At 43.3% G+C, this 7245-nt stretch overlaps 1 non-coding gene across 1 annotated transcript; it reads left to right on the top strand.

Moving 5' to 3' along the window:
* Positions 1 to 5698: 5698 nt before the first annotated feature.
* TRNAT-AGU (transfer RNA threonine (anticodon AGU)) lies at positions 5699 to 5772 on the top strand. Its single transcript has one exon. It is a non-coding gene; the product is annotated as a tRNA-Thr (tRNA).
* The last annotated feature ends 1473 nt before the right edge of the window (positions 5773 to 7245 follow it).

Below are 7245 nucleotides of genomic sequence, written 5' to 3' on the forward strand. Positions count from 1 at the left end.
CAGAGTTGCAGGATGCTCTTTGAGAGATTTGTAATGGTTATAAAAGTTCACTCTTCCTGTGTTCTTCATGTGTCAGGGGGCAGCAGTGCAATATCAGACTGCTGCTTTGCTGCTGGCAGTCATTACCTGTGCACAGCAACTTGCAACAAAAGCTTACAAATATGGGCTATAAAGACAGGAGAATTTTAATGGCATGAACCTGTTTCCTTGAGCCAAGCACGTGAGGCTTGTGTTAGTTCCTCTCTTTTTAGCCAAGAAGGAGAGGCATGTCAATACTAGTGGGTGATGTACCTCAACAACTTTCTGTAGGACAGCTCAGATACACCACGAGTGACCACTCTACAGGTATCATACAGGTAATTAATTCATCATTTGCAAGAAAATGTGTTTAATTATTAGACATTTATGTCCCTCTAAATAAGTAAATTGAAGTTGATGATTTGGGTTCTGTCTTAATGAGGCAACTTGAACAATCGATATATCCATCAAGAAGTATAAAAAAAGAACATAATGGAGTAGAAGCACAGCAGCATGTTAAAAGATTAACTTAGCACTCACAGACATTCTAATATTAATTGGTTTAAAAACCCTCCTTCAGTAAATACTGTACTGATCTGCAATAATTAGGAAAATGTGTATGTATTTGTTAGTACTCACAGCCCCGACCACACATGGCAGTAATGCACACCTGAAAAATGTCATGGATACTCTCAGCTGCTTTGAAGGAGCACAGGAACTACCATATGTGAAGCAGATGATCCTTCTGATTCTATAGCAAGACAAGGCAGCATCTGTAACTTGGATGAATAAAGAGAAATAATCAGATTGCCCAGTTTGCCTGTGTCTGAGTGCAAGTAGTGGGAGCTGTTTCTGACTGCCCAAGTTTAATTACTGGACCAGGGACAACTCTTGGAGCCTCCACAACATGCAATAAGTGTTACTGCAATCCACTGCTGTCCTGGACAGCTCCTCTTCTCTTCACTGCCAGGGGCTCATGTGAATTTTACAGTGATGTAGTTGGCTGTTTTCTTTTGCACTTTCAGACCTGAATGCTGTAGTGAAGATGACTCCTGTACTGCTGCCACCAGATTAATCCGGGCTCACACCCTAATGGTGCCAGGTGAATGAGGCAACTCAAGTAATTAAGTAGCAGTTCTGTGGGGAAAGATGTACCTGTGGTTGGGGACATACAAATACAGATAGGTTTGAGAGTATTGAACCCAAAAGCATGCTTTGCACACTGAACTCTCCTTTGGTTTTATTCACAGTTGAACTAGCAATTCTGAAAGTGCCTGTATTTTGATTTTGGATCAAGATATCGCCTTAATTTTCTAAATCAATAAAATTTTTATTTCCATTTTGTTGTGTGTTGGAGTTTAGGAATTTTTTTTATTATTATTTTTCAGGAAATTTTCTCCCATTTGTTGCCTAAGAGATGGCAGTGATGATGCTTGGGAGACAGAAGATGTGCTGGGAGGAGGAGGAGGAGGAGAGCAGCTGACTGCCCCCCTCAGCTGTGGGGCTTTCCCTTGGCAAGTGCAGATGCACCTGGAGATTCTGGCTGGGGTTCAGGGGCTGGGCTCAGCCCCTCACTCTCAGATCTGAGTGCACAGGGGTGGTTTTGGTGCCAGAGCTGCTCCCAGAGGATTTGTCATACTAATAATAATTCGGAGGGAAGGGAGTCATATTTTCCATTCCATGGAAGGTTCCCACCTTCCTTGGCAGACACTTGTCTTTCAAACTGAGACATGTGTCTGCTAAAGGTTTGTGTTAATATTGACAAAAGTAAGAATATTAAGAAGTAGCTGAAAGGAACAACTTACTGTCTTGATAGGACATTACTAATAGCTCATTATTTAATTATTTTTAAAATAAATTCTTGACTTCCTGTTGGAAGAAACCTTTGTATTAGTATGACAAAGCAAAGCTGAAACACACTGTTCAGAGTTTACATGTAAGCATCACTTGTATCTGCCATATATGACAAAATCATAGCTGTATGGGATATAATAATAGCTATATGGGATATCATATGTATGTATGGGATACAGAGGTTGTAAAAAGTTAATCTTAAAGGAACTGAGCTCTTATTTGGTCACTAATTTGATGAGGAGATGGAAACTGTATTGCAGTTTTAAAAAAGTTTTAAAAGCATTTCATTATCTGAAAAATACCCTTGCTCAACCTTTTTAGATATGGGCAGGAATATATCCTGGATTTGTGTGATTTAACTTCCTAGAAGAGTATAATCTTATGCAATTAGATATAAAGATATTAACACTGTCAAGTCAGTTGTTAAGAAGTTTTTACATGTCTGTTTTGAGGAACAAGCTCATTTAAGGATTACTTTGGGTGGAGTTGTACCTGTGTTTTAGGAGAGTTTTTTTCTCAGCAAGTAACAAGAGCCTGGATAGCACATGTATTTATTTTGAAATGCCAAGTATCTGTATGTCTACATGCTTACTTCTGCCCACAGAAAGAGAATGTTAAAAAGCAAGCACGCAAGGAAAAAGTAAATATTGGTGTTGAGGTTGTCAGGCTTAGCCCAGTTCCCTAGTGCTAGGTTACACTGGTGCTTAAAGTGACAGGGACATGTGACAGACTTTTCAGGTGGGCAGCTCTGTGAATGAGGCAGCTAGGTGCAGTTAACCCTCTTTGGAACTAGGCCTCCTCATTTCTTCTATAGCCACAGCAATACTGCCCAGAATTTATAACTAATATATTTATATTTATATTTATATTTATATTTATATTTATATTTATATTTATATTTATATTTATATTTATATTTATATTTATATTTATAATATATTTATAACTAATGCATTAAACCTGCATACCTGCCCAGGCAACTAATACCTGCATTAAAAAAAGTCCTCACATTGCTTTTTTTAAATCAGATCACATAAAATATTCATGTTTCATAGATCAATTAATTTGGCTTTGATGTAATACAGAAGTAATTTCTGTATGCTAGAAAAGAGTGTCCTAAAATAATTCATCATATATCAGAAATGGAAACGTTCTTTATTTCTTTCTTTATTCTTTTCCAATAGAAAAATCAAAGTTCAATGTTTCCCATTGAAACAGAAAAGTTCAATTTCTCCCATTGATCCAGAAGCAGTATCTTTTTAGAGGTTGGGTTCATTTTGAATCCGTGGTGAGACTAATTTGGAAGTTTTCTTTTGAATGAATTCTCTATTTCCCAAATTGAGAAAAAACAGAGAATTGCCAATTCTTACATTCTGGTTTTAATAAAAGCAGGAAGTTTTATTTATTGCTGTTTTCTGTCCGTTACCATAACGTGTTTAATGCCTGGGTGCCATGTGAGTTCCTTCCAGCCCTGTACTGGCCTCACCTGCAGCAGTGGGCTCTCATCCCTGTGCAGTTATGTTAGATGTTAGATTTGCTGCAGAATGTGATAATTACAGACAATTCATAAGATGCAGATTTATCTGCATTTTTTCTGGATTTGTAGCACTATAGTTGGAATAATGAGGAAGCTATAAGGCTATTTTTGACTAAGCCAGGATGGCTGCTCTCCCCCTAGGAGTTATTTGGAGAATAACAGCTATAATTTGGCCATAATATGCTTGGAAGCCTGTTAAATTGCCACAGCAATCTGTGCTTTGCAGGCTCTGATTACATTCCAAGTGAGTAATCACGGGATTACAGAATGGCTGGGTTGGAAAGGACCTTAAAGCTCATCCCATCCAGTGCCACCCCTGCCATGGCAGGGACACCTTGCACTGTCCCAGGCTGCTCCCAGCCCCAGTGTCCAGCCTGGCCTTGGGCACTGCCAGGGATCCAGGGGCAGCCACAGCTGCTCTGGGCACCTGTGCCAGGGCCTGCCCACCCTCACAGGGAACAATTCCTTCCTAATATCTAACCAAAACCTATTCTCTTTCAGATCGAAGGCATTACCTCTTACCCTGTCATTACATGCTGTTGTAAATTGTCTTTCTCTGTCTTTATTGTGGAATAAAGTACCCTTCAGGTACTGGAAAGCCACAGGTCTAGCCCTGACACGATCCTTTCCCGATTCCCTCAGTGTGGGAAATGGATTTGTAGAGAATTCCCCAAGCCTGACAGAAAGCCCACACAGTGTGTATCTGTATGTAAACCTTGAGATAAGAAATGCTGACTTAGAGATACCATGGAATAGCACAGACATTGCTGAGAGAGAAATGGAACTAGATGCAACTTTCAAAGGATGGCCTTGCAAATAACACTAGATAAATTTTGAGAAATAGAACTGTGAAAGCATGTTGTAGTGGGCCCCACAAGGGGTGATTTCAGATGATTGGCTTTAAAGTATTTACAGCATGGTGTGGCAAAAGCTGATAGGCCAAAAAATGCTTATAGTGTATTGCAATTAGGAAATAGTTGGCTTCTGATTGTGATGGTGTGAATGATAACACCTGTATTGTCTCACCCTTCACATGAGACTGAAAATAGAACAAAAGTGTTTAAAACACCTCTCAGTCACCCCATCTCTGGTCAGAAAAGGGCCTAATCCGACCCCTTGGGTTGGGGGCTGGTCCCGCTGGCCTGCTGGGAGCAGGGATAGCTTGTAGGGGCTGTGGCAGGGGGTACTGGGAGCCCTTCGGTGCCTGCTGTTCCTCCCAGCTGTGCCAGAGCCACCAAACCACACGGTCAGGTCACAGAGCTGCTGTGGACACACACACTGGGCTCACGTGGCCAGAGTGCGTGCACAGATCAGCGAGCACACGGCACGGTGCGTGTGTGCATACACGGTTCAATTTCTCATCTTTACAGACGATTGCAGGGTCTGAGAGCCCATCTTCCCTTTGTATCCTGTGCCACTGTCATAAACACGGTCACTCTCCTCTGAAAATTAAACAAGCCTAATAAAGGACAGTGGGAGACCAGGACCACAGAGCAAAGGCTGTTATGGCCGGGTGCTCTTGCAGCCAAGAGCACCCTGTTATCTTTGGGGATGCCCCTTAAATACCTTTCAATTCCATCAGCCTGTTGCGTATTTATAGACCCTTATGCATAGGAAACTTTTTCCCAAACTAGTTTACATGTTCCAAGAACTGTTTGGCCTGGCTCCTCCTTGGGTCTGCCTTTTCAGAGCGTGCAGATGCCTTGGTTGTGGTTTCAGTCCTTTTTTATCATGCCCTGCAGTTTTGGGCCTTGGTGCACTGTGCCTTCAGAGGGTGAGTGCTGATGGTGGCAGATGTGTCCAGGTGTGCTCATCCTGTGTGCATTGGGTGTTATCCCATCCCAGCAGGCATTTTAACACAAGCACACTGATATCAGCTATTTCACTACTATGTCCAAAATTAATTAACAACAGAAATAAAAACTAAATCTTTATAACAAAGTTATTTTAACACCACACATATAAAATCCATTACAATATGTATTTTATTATATTATACTATATTATATTAGTTATATTATAACTAATTATAATAGTATTATAATATGTATTTATAACATTACGAACTGTGGCCAGCTGAGCTGCAGGATGAGGAGCTCTGGAGGCAGTCTTGCCTATAAATGTCTGAAAAGCCGACATTTATTCATTTTGCTCCGCTCCCTACGTGTGCTGTGCCAAGGCCCGGGCGGGCCCGTGTGCGGTTCCGAGCCCCTCACGGGCAGGCCCGGGAGCAGGCCCGGCCGCGCTGCCAGAGCTATTAATGCCGCACTGAGGCGGCGCTCAACGCGCGGCGCCGTGGCTTAGTTGGTTAAAGCGCCTGTCTAGTAAACAGGAGATCCTGGGTTCGAATCCCAGCGGTGCCTGAGCCCGTGGATTGGCTTTTTGTCCCTGACCCGCCCTGTTTTACCGGCCGGGATGGGGTGGGAGGGCGGACGTCGAGAGGGGAAAAGAGCGCGGTGGGACTGAGGAAATGCAACATGGCAGTGAGTAACTACAACAAACAGCGCGCTGGGAGTGAGGAAATGCAACCAACACCGTGCGGGAGTGAGTGACTGCAACAAACAGCGCGCTGGGAGTGAGGAAATGCAACACACAGTGCTGTGCGTGTGAGGAACTGCAACAAACAGTGCAGTGGCTGTGAGTAAATACAGCAAACAGCGCGGAGGGAGTGAGGAACTGCAACAAACAACCCATGGGAGTGAGGAAATGCAACACACAGCCTGTGGGTGTGAGTGACTGCAACAAACAGCGCGGTGGGTGTGAGGAACTGCTGGGTGTGAGTAACTGCAACCAACACCGTGTGGGTGTGAGTGACTACAACAAACAGTGCAGTGGCTGTGAGTAAATACAGCAAACAGCGCGGAGGGAGTGAGGAACTGCAACAAACAGCCCGTGGGAGTGCGGAACTGCAACAAACTGTGTGTGTGTGTGTGTGTGTGTGTGTGTGTGTAAATACAACAAACAACCCGTGGGAGTGAGCAACTACAACAAGCAGCACAGTGGGTGTGAATAACTACAACAAACAGCGCGGTGGGTGTGCAGTGGATGTGTGTAACTACAACAAATAGCACGGTGGGCGTGTGTGTAAATACAACAGCCCATGGCTGTGTGTGTAAATGCAATAGCCTGTGTGGGTGTGTGTGTAAATACGGACACACAGGAACAGCCGGCAGCTGGACATGCAGGCTGTCTCCTGTTTACTTTATGGGGAAGCTGTTCTCCAGGAGGGTTTATTCACATGGAGTCAGGAAAATGCCTCTCACCATTTTTTCTTCTAATAGCCCCTAGGGCTAACAAAGCTGTTATTGCTGGTTCTCTTGCCCGGCCGGAATGCCTGCTGACTCAGTGGTTGTTGCTGAGGCTTTTTGCTGCCCATCAGCACTGAGACCTGCCTTTCTTACCCGCTACTGTCACAATAAATCTGGCTTTTGCAAGTGAGGGTTGCAATAAGCACTCTGTGCTACCATGTCATTAGTGACACAGCAGAGGGACAAAGGGGTTTTCCTAGAAATCCTGAAAAATCAAAAGCCAAACCTTGCTGTGGTAGGCATGGGAATTAGGTTCAGCAAAAATATGCCAAATTTGTGTTACTCTAAAGAAAGGCAGAATCCATCCCTGAACCTAAAGATAAAAGGCTTAAAAATACATTAGTACAAGTTCCAGCCTAGCAACCATATCCTTCAGGTGGTTTCTTTGCACTCACACAGCAGTGATGGGAGTAAATGGATTCACAGCCACATTTGGGGGTCAGAGTTTTTAGGACTCAGATCAGCACCCAATCACAGTGGTCGGTAGCCTCAAATGTAATGTGTAAGGCTTAATGTCTAGGATGAACA

The sequence above is a fragment of the Passer domesticus genome, chromosome 12 (assembly GCF_036417665.1).
Source record: "Passer domesticus isolate bPasDom1 chromosome 12, bPasDom1.hap1, whole genome shotgun sequence".
Lineage (NCBI taxonomy): Eukaryota > Metazoa > Chordata > Aves > Passeriformes > Passeridae > Passer > Passer domesticus.